The following is an 18468-nucleotide window of genomic DNA, read 5'->3' as shown; positions in this document are numbered from 1 at the left end:
TCATTCTCATCATTCTCATATAAATATGTCATTCTCATAGTATACATCATATATATATATATATATATATATAAAGAAGAAAAACGATAAACTATACAAATACACCAAAGGGCCGCCCGAAGACGCCACACCAAAACACCCCAAGTCTAAGTAGATGATTTCAAACATATATTAAAAATGTGAACTTGTTGACTTGATGAACTTATGCTTAGTGTATATGTGGTTTTTATTTTTTAAAGAGCTTAAAATTGATTCTAGTTATGTAGAATTAGTTTTGTCATCTTTTTCAATATAATTGTTTTTTCTTGTTTCTACATAATGCTATAATTTGTATTTTTGGACTTCTTAAATTGATTTTTGATCTTTTAATTTATTGTATCAATCCACTTTTAACGCATTTGCATGTTTTCACTCTTAAACTTCTAATAAATTAGTTGCCCTCACACATCAAATCTTGTGCTCCTAGCAATGGGATAAAAGTCTCCAAAACCAAAAAGGGATGCCTGTATATAAAATCTATGCGCTTGTTAAAATCATTTTATTATATAACTTGGTTCAAACTCTTCTCCTTTTGAGTTATTATAAATCTAGGAGCATGAAGTCTAATATCTTTCATTTTCAGACTGCTTAGATTTCTCACTCGGATTATGAACTTTTTCGAAGTGTTATTGGCCCCTGTTTACAAATGTTAGAATTAATGAATTATGCTTATTGGTTTTTCGAAAAGCTACAAACACCATAAAGGATTTCAAGGTGTTTTTTGAAATTTGTAAAAAATTCTGAAACATTTTATACGAGGCTTCCAAAAATATAAATACGAGTATTTCAAAAATTTATTCCAATAGAGAAACATTTTATAGATTTTTTCGAGGGAAAAATATACACGTAAAAAATGTTTTAAGTGGTTTTACTGGAAATAAATATCTAAATGTTATGTGAGGGTGAATTTTTAATGGATTAGAAAATGTTGAAAGTGAGGGTAAAAAATCAATGTATAGAAAGTAATACTGCAAAAGGGTAAAATTGGATTTTTCTTTTGTGATTTGTAGGGGTGAAAGTACATATGTAGGGGTATAGTGTAAAATTTCCACCATACAACTTACTTTTTTTTTGGACTTTGGTTAACCTAAGCCCAAACAGTAGGCAAAAATATCTTAAGTTATGTATGTAACCCTAAATAAATACATTGTTGCCGCACCACATCTTTCTTCATCACTCTCTCTTACATTGTTCTCTTCTTTTTATTTGCATCATTTATTCTGTCGACCATTCACACCTCCATTGTTTTCTTCTCTCTTTGCATCCTATCTTCTGTCGATCCTCTCCCTGCTTCTTCTATTTGTATCATACACCTATTTTCTCTCTCTTTTTTTTTAACTAGAAAGCTACATCGGCCGCCTTTGCCCAGATTGACACCGCGCCGCACCGACCGCTTTCCACTTTCGTACTACACCAACACGATTGTGCATGATGTGGGCGTTTCGGCCGCACCATCCACTTTTTATAAGAGAGGTTGATAAATCCATCTTGATTCAATTATAATAGCAAGTTTCACATGATTCGATTTTATAGATATACTATTTGCCTAGATTTTAGATCTTCTAACAATCAAAGTAATCAAATTTAATTTTTGCGACTCTTTGATGATTTTTTTTTTTAGGGTTTTGAAGAGCTTTGCTTCGTAATGGACGAGAACGATAATTCACAATAATCCGGTATTGGAGGTAAATCATTTGCTATCCCTTAATATATAACATTTAATCTTGTTTTGTACATTCGTTTGATCTTTTTTAATTTTTATACTTGCAAACAATCAACATTAACACCAACACATATTGATTGTACGATTTTTGCCAAGCAAACAATGTATCTGCATATCACTATTCCTCAAATTCAATCAACAATGAACCCTAAACAACAACCAAGATCCACACACCATTTCTTCAGAAAAATAATTCAAACTAAATAAGGGTCTGTTTGAATACATTTTTGAAAACAGTTTTCTCTTCTCTAAAATTTGAAAATTCTAAAACTTGTTTGGTTGACCACTTTTTGAAAATTGTTTCCCAAAACTGTTTTCAGTTGTGTTGTTTTTAAAACTGAAAAACAAAAACTGCTAAATAGTGTTTTGCTTTTCTATTTTCAGTTTCCAAAACTAAAAACACGGAAAAGTGTTACATTTTCATTAATGGCATTATAGTAAATAAGTTACAGAATTTATTTTACTATTTTCTCATCTCTAAAACACTTTTCAGAAATAAGATTACCAAACAAGATTTATTTTATTTTCTTCTTGAAAATAGTTTCTAAAAACTGATTTACAAAATGCTTTTAACAAACTAAAACTGAAAACACAATCAAACAGGCCCTAATTCTTTTCTTTTCTTTTTGTCATAATATATAATCATTTCACACAAATTCTATTAGAAAAATAATTCAAAATAACAAATTGACAAAATCATGAACACTAATACTAAAAAAATAAATAATTATTCCCTTAGTAATAGTTAAAGTAACACCTAAGTGAATTAAGAAAAAAAATGAATCAATTATTTGAATCAAATTGAATAGAAGAGAAAATAAATAAATAAAAATTTCATTATTCTGTTAATATATAATTGAAGCAAAACCAAAATAATTCATAGATTTAGCAAATAAAATAAAACTATTAATCAAATCAAATTGAAATTGAATTGAATTCAATCAAGGGTTTGAGTTGAACTACGAAAAGAAAATACACTGATATTTTTTTTGGGTGAGATTTATACAAAAACTATGATGAGAATAATTATTATATAATTGAATGTATATTATATAATAGTATTTTGGTCAAAAAATGATGAATAATATTGTTTTTTATTTATTTTTATTTTGTCAAAAGAAATTTATTGTTATTTATGGTGGTTTTAATAAAATAATATTACTTCCCTAAAAAGGAATATCGCTTTCTGGTCAAATAAAATTATATTATGATGATAAATAATATTATGATGATAAATAACAATAAGTTTCAGCGCAATATATTGAAAGTAGGTAGTTTTCTCGATCATCATCATCATCGTTAGGAATGGGTTATTCTAGGTCTGGGTTAGTGAGTGTGATTTTGATTTTCACAATATACGTGACAATGTCGTTGTTCTCTTCCTCCGCCATTGAAATTTAAAATGTAGAGAAGAGTTTTTGTTAATGAATTGATTAATTATATAGAAGATGAAAATGGTGAGGTGAATGAATCCTAGCAAACTATTGTGCATGCATGCATTGCATTTGAGTTCCTAAGACACTTAATTTGGGGACAAATGTTTGTACTAAATTAATTTTTCTTGTTTTTTTAAGGGAAAAAAATAAAACTATATTCATTCAAATTGCAAATTGACAGAGTACATCATTTAACATTGCTTATAACCTTAAGATAAATCTAACAACAAACTCATAATATCCAAGTTAATAACATACAAATGCCTACAAGTAATACAATACAATTAAGAAGACCGAAATATTCATGGTTCTGGATTTGCAACGTTGACGTTCAGATCATTGATTGAGTAATTGATCTTCAATAGCAATCAAATGAACACATGAACAAAATGGAATATCAAGCAATGACATACAAGTACCGAACAATACATCGCCGCACTCAGATGACGAAATCACAAAGTAAAAACCTAGATTTATATGAAAATCACTTTCTTAGATTGAAATAGAGAAAAAATATGAAGAGAGATGATTTTGGGTCAAAATTGATCGAAAACCACCCGCTCAAAATAAAAATGGAAGAAAAAACATACTGAAAATATTAAGGTCACTTGAATCACTTTTTTCTTCCATTTTTTCATTGTCCAACAAGTTGCCCCTAATTTTTTCAGTAGGTTTTTTCTTCCATCCTTTTTATTGAGGGGGTGGTTTTCAATCAATTTTGACCTGAAATCATCTCTCTTCATATTTTTCTCTCTATTTCAATCTAAAAAAGTGATTTTCATGATCTAGGTTTTTTCTTTGTGATTTCGTCGTCTGAGTGCGGCGCTGTATTGTTCGGTGCTTGTACGTCATTGTTTGATATTCCATCTTGTTCCTGTGTTCATGTGATTCCTACTGAAGATCAATTATTCAATCAATGATCTGAACATCAACATTGGAGATCCGGAGCCATGAATATTTCGGTCATCTTTAATTTTATTGTATTATTTGTAGGCATTTGTATGCTATTAACTTGGATGTTGTGAGTTTGTTGTCAAATTTATCTTTATGTTATAAGAAATGTTGAATGATATACTCTGTCAATTTGCAATTTGAATGAATATAATTTTTTTCTTAAAAAAAAAAGAAAAATTAATTTAGTACAAACAAATTGTCCCTGAATTAAGTGTCTTAGGAACTCAGATGTAATGCATGCATGCACAATAGCTTGCTAGAATTCGTTCACCTCGCCATTTTCTATACAATTAATCAAATAATTAACAAAAACTCTTCTTTGCATTTAAAATTTCAATGGCGGAGGATGAAAACAATGACATTGTCACATATATTGTGAAAATCAAAGTCACATTCACCGTGTCAGACCCAGAAGAACCCATTCCTCATGATGATGATCGAGAAACACTACCTACTTTCAATCTATTGCCGCTGAAACTTATTGTTATTTTGTCATCATAATATTTATCATCATAGTATAATTGTATTTGATGAAAAAGTAATATTATTTTTTAGGGGAAGTAATATTATTTTGTTAAAACCACCATAAATAACAATAAATTTCTTCTGATAAAAGTAAAATAAAAAACTATTATATTCATCATTTTTTGACCAAAACATTATTTTATAATTTACATTCAATTATATAATAATTATTCTCATCATAGTTTTTGTATAAATCTCACCCCAAAAAAATCAGTGCATTTTCTTTTCTATGTATTTTAGATTCAATCAAATTTCTTTATAGTAGAAGAACCTTCGAGAATCTGTTGTTGTTGATTTTGCTTCAAGGTAATTCAACTCAAACCCTTGATTGAATCCAATTCAATTTCAATTTGATTAATAGTTTTATTTTATTTGCTAAGTCTATGAATTATTATTTAGGTGTTGCTTCAATTATTAATGGAATAATGAAATTTTTTATTTTTATTTTTCTCTTCAATTCAATTTGATTCATTTTTTTCTTAATTCACTTAGGTGTAATTTCAATTATTAACGGAATAACGATTTATGATATTTTTTTTAGTGTTAGTGTTTATGATTTTGTGATCAATTTGTTAGTTTGAATGATTTTTCTAATAGAATTTGTGTGAAATGATTCTGTTTTTTTTTTAAGTTCGTAATTTTGTTTGACCACTTTTGACTTACGTGTGTGTTTTTTATTTTGAACTTTTTTAATTGATTCATTTTTTTTCCTCTAAGGGTGTGTTTGGAAAGATAGTTTAGGAGGGGAAGGGAGGGGAGGGCTTACTTTTCTTTTTTAATTTACGGATCATATAAAATGAGTTTTAAAAAATTGAATTAACAACATGATAAATGATCATATGATACTTCAAAAACACTTAATTTATTTTAAAAAAGACATTTTACATTGTTCATAATTTAAAAAATAAAAGTGAGCCCTCCCCTCCCTTCCCCTCCTAAACCCTCAATCCAAACACACCCTAAATCTATGAATTTATTTGTGTGCTGTTTCAATCATTAACGGAATAATAAAAAAATTATCTTATCTTTTTTTGGTAATTTTAATTTTACTGTTCATGATTTTATTAAAGGATTTTGTTGATTAAATCAAATGTATGTGAAATGATTTTGATGATGGATCTTTATTTATGATGCTAACAAGTGCTCCAAGGGAATTATTTATGGAACATACAAAAATAAATTTTGTCTTGAAAATAAAGTCAAATACATGTAAAAGTCATAACTACAGAATTTGCAATGTAAAAATTACTAATTTTAGATGCTTAAACAATGCCCTAAGAGCACTTACTACCAAGTTTTGATTTAGTTGTTCCTTCAAATTTTAACATTTTTTGTCTATTTAATTTACAAATTTAATAATAGAGTCAAATTAGACCGGACAAATCTATTTTCAAAGATGAAGGTGTCTTACTACCATTTCCACATGGTGACTCTGGTTTTAAAATGTCAGGTTATGCTAGTATTATGACACTCTTTGTCTATGTTCTTTCTACTAATGAATTTAAGGTCATTCCTTCCAACTTTGTTGAATATGAACATTTTTCCAGCATGTATCGTCCAATCATCTAGTTGGTTATGATAGTGTTAGAAACAACTATAAGGTGATTCAATTCACACTTGGGATACCGCATGACGTTAAAGCCCCGCCTAGTTTTATCTAGGAGATAAATAGCATAAGTAGTAACTCTTGGTGGAAATTTCATTGATATTCCTCAACCTTTTAGGAACATTGAACAAATGTACATGGATGAAGTCTCTCATTGGTTTGGTGGTATAAGTATGTACACCTGCATACTTAGTGTCATTTGACTTCAGCAATGGATCTTTCATTACAACACTCATACCTCTCTTACGTAGATGATAGTTTTAAGGTCCGGAGACACTTGGTGATATTGAATGGATATATTGCTTTCATCTTAAATTATAAAGAGACATCTGCATTTCACATTTCAATTTTGTGCTAACTCAAGGAATCATAAAATAAACTCTTCATTGTTGGGTCCTCTTACCTTATCTTGAATATCCTATCAAAGTGAGGAAGAATTAAGGGCAATATATTGTTCAGAAAAAAGAATGACGGAAAACTAGCTTGACTTAACTTAAGTACCATTGATGAGATTGGTGTTGCAATTGAGAAATGTGACACATTTCATAACGAAAGTATTCTTCCAATTGGATGAACAAATTGTTAATTTTTTTCATTGGTTTCTCCAAAGAGATATATGATCATGGCTATTAGGATTCTACTTGTACAAAAATTTACCTGTCGAATGCTCATGTTGCAATTATGAGCAAGGATATGTTGAATTAAGAACATGTATGAAACATGAATTTTGATTTATCAGTTTATTTTTGACGATTACTCTCAATTCACATGTTGTTGTTTTTGGAATTAGACAAAGTATCTTAAAAGGAAAAATCACCACCATAACGTCAATTCATAGGGGTTTTAACAAATATTTTTAATAATTATAATTTATGCATAATTTCTACGCATTTTGATACACTATTTCACAACAAAATAATTTTTTATTTATTTTAAGAACCACAGAAATTTGATTAATATTTTTCTTTTTATTCATAAATTTCTATTTAAATAAAAAATTTGACTGATGCTAAAAGAATTGTTTTATTTGGTTTTTAAGGGGAAAAAAATTAGGACCGTCCCATCAAACAAAAAGTCGACCCGAACTTTAGAAAACTTTGTTATATAATTCATAAGATATCACCATAATGTCAAAATATAATTATTTTTTGGTTGATAGACAAAATGATAAGAGTCAATGAAAAATCACACACACAAGGGAAAGACTCGGGGTTCGAAACCTAGTTTCAATGTTCTGCCTAACAATTTATGCGTTTTTATCAGTTGAGCTAAGATTTATAGATGTCAATATATAATTACACGCCTCTCATCTCTTTTGTTAAAATACCTAGTTTCGATGTTCTCCTAACAATTTCAGCGTTTTTATCAGTTGAGCTAAGACTTATAGATGTCAATATATAATTACACGCCTCTCATCTATTTTGTTAAAATATAGACTCCTTGTCCCTCTTATGCAAAATATATTATAAAAAAAGTTCACTCCTCTCCTACAAGAGAAACTTGAATTATATTTCATCGTCTGTGTTAAAAACTACACGTTCCTCCCTTGATAATTTTTATTTTATTTCTAATAATCTAACAAAAATCCAACACAATTTGAAGAAAAATAGTATTGCGGGTTTATTTTAATATAATCAAAATAAAAACACATATTTTTCTCTATTTTTGATTCACAATTTCATTAACATCTAGTTTTAAACTATCCTTTAAAAAAAATCTAGTTTTAAACCATATTATAAAATATAAAACAATACAAAATAAAATTAAAATATGTGAAAAATTATTAAAGCCGGTAAATATGGTTATTTAAAAGTGAATTTTATATTCTAAATTATAAAATTAATTACAAAATATTCAAATTCAATTATTAATGAAATTATATAGAAATGAATTTCTTTTTCTTAAATGGTGGTTCAAAGTTAGCAGATGTAACATCCCAAACGACTTTAAGTATTGTCGAATGATCCTACAAACCAACATGATTCTTTTCAGCGTGCTTTGTCCACTCATTCACATGCTTTCTGAGAAACTTCCCAGGTCACCCATCCTAAAATTGCTCTAAGTCAAGCACGCTTAACTATGAAGTTCTTATGTAATGGACTACCGAAAAGAAGATGCAACTTATTGATATAGGTAGTACCAAACAATTCTTATAAGTCTTTCTTCAACCATGTAGTCACATACCTGCACGGCCTCAAGATCTCTCTCATTCCGATGTGATTCGGTTCGTCTAAAAGCTGTCGGGAGCCGCTCATTGTCATGCCTTGTGCACCGGCAACCACTACCCGCCCTCTCTAGTCTCGGGCGTTACAATAGATATTATAAAAATATTTATTTTTGTTAAAATATATTAAGGTGTATTAATTGCATATTTAAATTTTTTTGAAGAGATCAAAATGAAATATATTAACAATGGTGATGTAAACTCATTAGTACAAGATGTACCAAAGAGAACATCCCAACCAACAAAGAGTCAATACAAGATATAAACAAAATACGGTCAGTCGAAACCCAAACACAACAAAGGGTCCGACCACCATCTCTGAGTACCATAAACAAACGTAGTGTTTTTAGCTTTTAGCCACCACAAAGAATGAAATTTAACTTTATCTAAAAGCTGAACAATAGGCGTTTCTACGTTGTTGAAAATCCTGTTATTACGTTCTCCCCATATTAGCCACACAAAAGAAGCCAAAGAAGCTGAAGGAACGATCGACGAGCCTTAGAAAAAACTGTATAATGAATAAATTGGAAGAAATGGTCATTTATATTGAGCGGGTCTACTCCAGTCACCCCAATCCAAGACCTCACATGCTGCCATAACGACCCAAAAACATCACAATGAATGGACAGATGGGACGCGGACTCCTCGGAACCGCACCCTGACACACAAGAAACACCATCGGTCATAATAATGTCGCGCCTGTGTAAATTACTTCTTGTCGGCAACCTATCTTTCAACAGACGCCAAGCTACAATGGACACCTTCAATGGGACCTGCTTATGCCAAACGAGAACTGTATTGTCATCAGTTGTGGAAGAAACCGGAGTTATAAGAATCTGATAGGCACCTCGCACAGTGTAACCATTCTGAATATCTGGATCCCACTGCCACCTGTCAATAATATTAGCATGCACAGTAACACCGTTAAGTAATTGCCTACACTCCTCCAACAACTCTTCTTCCCACGACCACAATCTTCTCCTCCAACTCCACGCCCCACCCCCTTCCTCCCAACCTAACTCAAACATGTCAGCCACTGAAATTAACTTATTGTTGAATTTGGAATGAATGTATGAAAGATATTTCCGCAATTCAGGGTTTATATAAAGATTCGAGAGGATTGTGAGTTGGCAAGGAAGCCTTAGCTGTTGATTAGAATTTAATCAAATGATGATCATCAACTTGCGTAAAATCAAATGCTCTAGCTGCATTTGTTGTTTACACACACTACAAAAAGAATTTGGAATATCATATATGGAGCAATAAATGGATGTGAATTCCACTTTGAACTCGAGGGATTGTCTTACGAGTACAATTATGTGTGACAAATTGTTTGCGTTAAGATGCTCACAAACTAATACCTATTATTCCAACAACTTTAAGATGATTCCTTCTGTCATATCTTTTGAATAAATTATTGGCTCTGGTTACTTTGTTCCTGACTACAACAAACCATTTCGGTTTGAAGGGGATCACTTCAAAAGATGGTATTAAAAGATGTTATTTTTCTTAACAATGAAAAATAATGTTGCTAATGTTTTGAAGGATGATATTCATGTACTTCTTGAGACAGATGAACAACCAATGAAGGATAAAAAGGTTAAAGAAATCCTCCGATGAAATGAAAATGACTACCTCTGTAAGAATTTTATTCTTGATGGTTTAGCTGATGATTTATATATGTTGGAACATGTGTGAAAATTGAGTTAAAAGACTAAACACAAATTCCCATGTTGGGTAGAACTAGTATTGTGTGAATTGAAAAAAGTGGAAGTCCCACATCGGATGGAACACACACATTAGTAGTGTTTATATAGTGGGGGTGTACCTCTAATTAATGGGGGTACATAAGCACTAGAGAAAAAATATATATTGATATATATTTTATTATTTGGAAATGATAAATTTAATCATTATTAGAAAGTGCTTTCTTAGTCCCCAAGTTTTGCTAAAATATTTTGGTGCATAATATAATATATTTTTGTACTAAATTTAATATATTTTAGTACTCAATTAAGATATTTTTGTACTAGATCTAATATGTGAATTACTTAATCGCAAAGTAATATGTTACTTGTTTCCAAAGTTTCTCATATTACTTGTTCCCAAAGTTTCTTACTTATTAGTTGTGAGTTTTCCCTATAAATAGAGAACTCACATAGTGCATTCCACACATCGAAAAGAATTTCATTGAGTTGTCGGGAATTCTTTTCTTCTCTTCTCCCTCCGACTTGTGTTAACAAGTTTCTTCTGCTTCTACTCCTTTCTGTCCCTTTCGGTTTCAAATAGAGCGGTTACGTACCGTATCGAGTGGCTTCGATCAATCGATTGAACCGTACCGTATCGAGTGGCTTCGATCAATCGATTGAACCATATTTTTAAGAGTGTTCTTAAGACCATAATCCCTTTTCGGTTTAATGTCCCTTCGGAATTAAGAGTGGTCTTAAGTTCATAGTCCCTTTCGATAATATATGTCCCTTCGGAATAAAGAGTACTATTAAGATCATAGTCCCTTTCTTAATAATAATGTCCCGTCGGAATTATGAATGATCTTAACAGTATATAAATTATTTAAATATTTTTCTATTTGAGGAGAAATGGTGGTATCACCATATTTGAGTGGTCGTAGTACCATATTGAAAGTTTGGAGAACTTAAAGGTTAGAATGGTGGAAACACCATATTTGAGTGGTCTTAGCACCATAATAGAATGGTAATAATACCATATTAAAGTGGTTTCAGTATTAAAGAGTGGTCTTAGTACCATATTTGACGGTGTAATTCTCGAACGATTTTCTACAGTGCAGTAGTTAATCGAACAGTTGTAGCTGGGCTTGTTTTATCCTGGAGGCGGCGTGGTTGATAGTCTACCTTGCACAATTTTGGGTAGTGCCACGAAACGTCTTAAAGAGAGCGACCTGGTCGTGACTCAACCTAGTAACAACTTCGGTAGATAATAGAATTTGGAAATCCAAATACAACAGTTTGGAAATCCAAAAACAACAATATATACTTACACAAAGTCGCAAAAGACAAAAAAATGCAGGAAGACACCAAAATAAATAGAGAGAAAAACTCCAACCCAGAACAGATAGAAGTCCACTACACCCCCATCACCACAAAACCAAATAACAAACAACCCTGATGACCAAATAGGCCAAGTTGCATGCACTAGAAACTCAGCTGCTACGATACCAGATGAAGACAAACCAAAATTGGGACAAGTTAATTAGTTCACTATGAAAAAAAAGTCAAACCAATAGTCCGAGAAACTGCAGCCACCTTAAGACAAAAACACAATTGCCGACTACGAAGCACGAATACAGACACAGACAACGGACACGACACAGACATTGTCAAGCCAACACCGATAACAATTTCAGAAAATCACATAATTCAATAGAATCATATGTGTTGGTATCATATCAGTCTCAAACACCGACGCGTGTCCGACACCGGGGCAGGCCTAATCTAAGAAGTGTCCATGCTTCATAGACTGCCGACTGAGCTATTGACCACAAAAGTGGAAGAATACCTTTCAACAACTGCATGTCCTTCAGAGTATGCCACTTAATTAGCAAAAACACACCACACACCAACCTGAGACTAAAACTAACAGTACAAGGTCCACAAATGAAGCCTCCGCAAATAAAAGGCACAACAAAAAGTCGCTCCCTGAATAATAAACTCATAAACCATGACTTCAAGACGCAAACTGTGCGACTAAAGAACTCCAAACAACAGATAAAGAGTACTTTCTTTGAACATGGAGGTTTTTCAACATTGCATTTTTTAGGAGTGTTCAAAATATCATTAGAAAAGTGAAATATATTCAAAATACAATTATATTTCAAAAGTGATAGAAACAGAACAAGTTTGGAGCAGAACAACGTGTTAGGAAACATAATAAACACCATATATTGATTAAGCATAAGCTAGTAAAAATAACAAAAATAAGTGCATAAGAAAATATGTTAATCAACAACGATTTGAAAAGGCGAAACATAGAATGAGTCTGTAGCCATTATTTTGTGAAAAATGAGAAGCCAAACACACACAACCCAGAACAATAGTCATTATTTGAATAAATGATGAGAACAAAAATCAAAGAGTGAGATGTAATTTAGAGATAGCAAAACAAAAATTGATACAATTGGTCTACTGACGATGTAATTTTCACATGATCACGATATATTATGCCGTTTTTAAATGCAGAAACCTCAATTCGACAAAGATAGTGTAATTTGCCAATTGCATCCGTGACGGTTAAAGCTTGCGTGACTTCATTGTTCTGTTTGTTAGCGTCTTCATTCTTATCAATATAGTGATATACTTGAGAAGTAAAATCAGATGAAATGTTCTCTAACACTCTGCAACTTTCCCTCAATTGTTTCCTGTGACATTATCTGGCTTTCTCTTATTTTATAATAGATTGTATACTACTTATGATTTTCGATATTTGTGGGTATATTGAACCTTGTTTTGATAATTAGGTAGCATGTTTGATTGCATATAAATCAAATAAACCAAACTATTGTTCACCAAAACATCTCAGTTGAGAAAGCGATCATTGTCATTGATAACAAACTAAACAGAAAAGCTCCATTTGTTCACGAAAACTATTATTTGACTTTAAAGAACTGCACACAATTTTTTATGCATTTCAAATACTACCATTTGTGCTGGTATGCATTGATTTTATTAGCTAATTTGGAATATAAAAGAAAAATAAATAAATTAAGCATAGTGGCTTAAATATTCATGTGAAGTTCAATGAAACTCAAAGTCTCAAACAAAGATAAGTTGCTCGTTAGACTATCAACCTTCTCAAATACTTAAAATCAGAGGCGACTGAGTAAAGGTAAAAAAATCATTCTTACAACTGAAATAGAAAGAGAGTAAACCATCAAAATATAACTAATAATTCATACACTTAATCATAATTATGATATGAGCATTTGACAAGCCAATGTGTCTACAAGGTAAAATCCTAATCCTAATAGCCATAATCGTATATCTCTTGGCTGAGAACAAGAAAAAAAAAATTAATCATATGTTCCCTCCAATTGGTAGAATGCTTTCTTTATGGAATAGTATGTCACATCTCTCTCCTGTAACACCAATCTTATCAATCATTCCGGTCCTTAAATCAAACAAGGCTAGTTTATCATTTTTTCTTCTAAACAACATCTTGCCTTTCTCCCCCCCTCCGATAGGATATCCAAGATCATAAGGTAAGGGCCCGATAATGAAGAGTTTAGTCCACGATTCTTTTATTCCAAGTTCCCCTAAAACTGAAATGTGAAATATAGATCCCTCCTGATAAGCTAAGATGAAAGCAATATACCCATTCCATATCACCAAGTGTGTTTTTCCCTTAACACTATCATCATCTATGTAAGAGGGTATGGATGTTATAATGCAAGATTCACTGCTGAAGTCAAACGACACCAAATAAGTACGTGTTCTACTTTCACCTAACCAATGAGACGCTCCATCCATGTACACTTGTTCATCAATCCTATAACGGTGAGGAATACCAACCTTCAATTTCTTCCAAGAGTTACTGTTAAGGCTATAAATCTCCCAAAAGAAATTATCTTCGATTTCGTCGTCATGTGAGTCATGTGGTATCTCATGTACGAACTGAACAAACTATATAGTCCTTTTTAACACGGTCATAACCAAATAGATGATTGGTTGTGTAAGGCCGCCAATAAAATTCAGGAAATTCAAAGCTGGAAGGAATGACCTTGAATTCGTCTGTAGTTGGGTTCCAAATTATAAACATCACAGTACCACCGTAGGAAGAATGGATACAAAGGGTGCCATTAACACTAGCACAACTTAACAATTTAGAAGAAAGAACAGTACCATATGGTGATGGGTCCCCTCTAGTCTTTACAAATGGATTTGGCCAATCTAATTTGACTCTTTTCTCAAATCTCTCTCCAGAAACAGAATACAAATCATATGGAGGGTATTCTCCATACTTTTCATCTCCTCCTTCTACATGTAAAAGGAGAGATGTATGATCATGATAAAAAGAAGAAACCTTTGATAAGAAATTGTTGCGGTACATATTCATAAAATAATTGTCATCAAACAAGAGGGACCATGATTTACTCACACATTCAAATCGCTTAAAAGATTTAACAGGAAGTTTGGAGAGAATGGAGAAAACAATATCATCAGGCACATAACTGCTGCTAACCTGAACAGTTGTTGCAGTCGGTGATATCGCCATAGGAATAGGAAGTAGAGAAGGGTTGTTGCAGAAGGAGAAGAAAGAAACCGCTATTGATTAGTTTAGTTGAGAGAGCAAGTGACTCTGTTAGGGTTTTGGCGAGCTTTTATATGATTTCCTAGTTTTATGTATTTGTTAAATCTTTTATACCAATTTCATAAAAATAACAAAAATCTTCTATGCCAATATATAAATTATTGAACAATTTTTTTAAGTCATGCTTAGAACATTATGAAAAATTTCACCGCTAAAATAAGCTCAAGATTTTAGTTACCTTTATCTTGAACTTTTAACAATTAAAAAATTTATGGATTTGGCCATATTTCTTTATAAGGTTTTGGTGTAGCAAATTGTGTTTTCTCCATATTTCTTTATAAGGTTTTGGTGTAGCTTCTTGCGGGTGTCCTTGCCTTCCTTTACTTTGTGTTGGTGCAGTCATTCTCTTTAACCTATACAAATGTATAGCAACTACACATAATGGCTTTTTGGCACAATTTACTAATATAAACAAGGGTCTTGTTAACAAGTGCCCTAAGGGCATTGTTTAAGGAACCCACAAAAAGAAAATATGTCTTGAAAATATAAGTCAAACACTTGTTAAAGTCATACTCGTACAATTCCAATGCAAAAGTTGCTATTTTATATGCATAAACAATGCCCTTAGGACACTTGTTAACATTTTCCTATAAACAATAATCATATCAAATTCAGGATTTTTATGATCTATTTCTTGCAAAACAAGTTAATAAATGCTATAGAAAATAACGGTAATTTGCCACTTATCAACTCTCCACAACTTAGAACTTTGTTTGTCCTCAAACAAAAGTCCTCAAAAAAATGATTAATTGAATGCGAGAAATGATTCACAAGGATGTCTAGTGAATCAATCAGTTTTGAAAGAAAATTATACGGGCAAGTCTTATGTGTACCACTAACCTAGAATAAAATCATGAATATAAAATTTATTCAAAACACAACATTCATTTCATACATTCCAAGCCAATAACGCAATTGATAATGAATTTCACCTGACACACCTCTTTGTAAGTAGATTATAACATCCTGAATACAATCATCTAGAATATCATATCGAACCGACATTTGATACTTGGATATTTATTATTATAGACTCAAACATCAACAACATACAATTTGTAACGGCTAGATTCACAATACTTAACTTGACTAGTAAAGTAGTTCAAGTCTAATTTGATATCTTACATTATTCGTCTCAAAACATAATAACCTAACATACAAGATTCTTGACTATCAATAATTCAAGACTTATAGTTATACATTATATATAAACAAAAGTATGTCCTCGTGAGCTTAACTCAGCTGGTTGGGACAATGCATAAAATATGCAAGGTTTGGGGTTCAAATCCCGGTCACTGCCAAAAAAAAATATAAACAAAAGTATACGCTCAATGGCACATTTTGTGCTCAATGGCACATTTTGTCTGAAACTTCAAAAAAGATTATTATATACGCTCAATGGCACATTTTGTCTGAAACTTCAAGGGGTTCAAATCCCGGTCACTGCCAAAAAAAAATATAAACAAAAGTATACGCTCAATGGCACATTTTGTGCTCAATGGCACATTTTGTCTGAAACTTCAAAAAAGATTATTATATACGCTCAATGGCACATTTTGTCTGAAACTTCAAAAAAGATTATTATAATATAAACATCAGACGGTAGTCCATAGCAGATTATTCATTTGCATCCTTACCATTGAATACATGTTCATCTAAAAAATAAATGGGGATGAGATTTACTTATCTTAGTGAGTTTCTACTAATCTATATTTCTTATCACTTAATCATCATATTACAATATAATCATATTTCAGGCTGGCAAGATCATTAAAGCAATAAAACTTAAGATATTCATACAACTTTACTTGATGATAATTCGTACATACAAAAGACAATTCTTTTCTTCTTTGATGTTCTCTTAACGTGGATAAATCAGACGTGCCGATCCTACTTAGTGGAATAAGGTTTGGTTGTTGTTGTTGTTGTTGTTGTGGATAAGTCAGACGTGAGGGTATTCAACTTATCCATCTTTGTATAAACCCTGTAAAAGGGTGCCAAAAAGGAAACTAATAAAAGCTCGTACAATAAGTTTCCCCTAAAACTTAAACCAAGGGTAAGGGCGTTGGAACTAGATTCTAAGTGCAAAATCAAGGCACATTTCCAAGCTTCAAATTCTTCTACTTTCGTATAAAATTACAAAAAATGAGAAGCCAAACACGCACAACCAAGAAATGATTAATTGATACGGGAAGGAGGACAAATACAAGGAAAAAAAAAACCCAAATTTGATTGGGGAATATAATCTTGAAATGAATAAGTGATGAGAACAAAAATAAAAGAATGAATGTTTGTGTCAACAAATACATCTGATGAAGTACTCATGATATATCTGACCAGAAATCTGAAAATTTCCTTTTCAAGATTATACCGTTACTTGGCTTCTTCTTGGCAGTCAATGTAAGAAACATATTTTTTTTGCATCATTGACGCTTTGTATAGTGCCTATGCACAATCCGGAAAATCGAACATTAGGGCCTAACTTAGGTAAGGAATCAATGAGACGATGTATTGTTCACATCATCGCACTATACCATGCCATTTTTTAAATACACAAACCTCAATTCCAAGCAGACAAAAATTTGACATTGCATTCGCTGCAGTTAAAGCTTGTACTACTTGATCGTAATTATGAAATAAGCATCTCAAGTAACTCTGTATGAAATCCTAATGGGCTAATAGCCATAATCATATATCTCTTGGGTGAAAATGGGAATAGAAATCAAATATATATTCCTCCAATTGGACAAATGCTTTCTTTATGCAATAGTATGTTATGTTACAACCAAATGCCGATGTTGTAACACCTATCTCATCAATCATCCCGGTACTTAAATCAAGCCAAACTAGTTCCTTGTCTTTGTTAATCAACAATATCTTGCCCTTTTTCCCCACTCCAACAGGATAACAAATGCGAGGTGAGGGCCCAATAATGAAGAGTTTAGTCCATGATTCTTGTACACCTAGTTCACCCAAAATTGAAATATGAAATGTATATATCTTTGTACTATCATTTAAGATGAAAGCAATAGACTCATTCAATATCACCAAGTGGGTTCCACAATATAAGTTTCACATTGAATTCGTTGGTGATCATAACCAACTAGATGGAATGACCTTGAATTCGTTGGTAGTTGGGTTCCACAATATAAGTTTCACATTGCGATGGTAGAAAGTACGGAAACAGAGTGCTATTAATACTCGAACCCAAAATTTCAAAACCAGATTCATCCTCATCCTCCTTTTGAAATAATAGTTGGTTTTCTTCATCAAGTAAGACTTTTTTTTTTCTGAAGGAACTTTTTTTTTTTTTAGATTTTGCTCATAACATTTTTTTTTGAGGGAAGATTTTGCTCATAACATTATTAGAATATAAAATATTCATTGTATAAATTATTAGATATTATTAGAATATAAAATATTCAATGTATAAATTATTAGATATTATTTAGAGATAAGTGAGGACCAAGTTAAAGATACTTGATGGCTAAGATACTTGATGCCCAAGTTAGAGATGAAAATTGCTTTTCTGACATAGAATACTTCCTGTTGACACAAGTAAATGACCAAATTACCCCCAGCGGTAGTTAACTACCTCTAGCATATGCGCCGGCAGTTA

At 31.6% G+C, this 18468-nt stretch overlaps 1 pseudogene; it reads right to left on the bottom strand.

Moving 5' to 3' along the window:
- Positions 1–13376: 13376 nt before the first annotated feature.
- Positions 13377–15782, bottom strand: LOC146925317 (F-box protein At1g11270-like; annotated as a pseudogene).
- Positions 15783–18468: the final 2686 nt, after the last annotated feature.

This window comes from Medicago sativa, chromosome 5 (assembly GCF_051527215.1).
Source record: "Medicago sativa cultivar Bolivia chromosome 5, Bolivia_mono, whole genome shotgun sequence".
NCBI lineage: Eukaryota > Viridiplantae > Streptophyta > Magnoliopsida > Fabales > Fabaceae > Medicago > Medicago sativa.
Note: the sequence above shows the minus strand (reverse complement) of the source record. Positions and strands in the feature narration are given on the sequence as shown.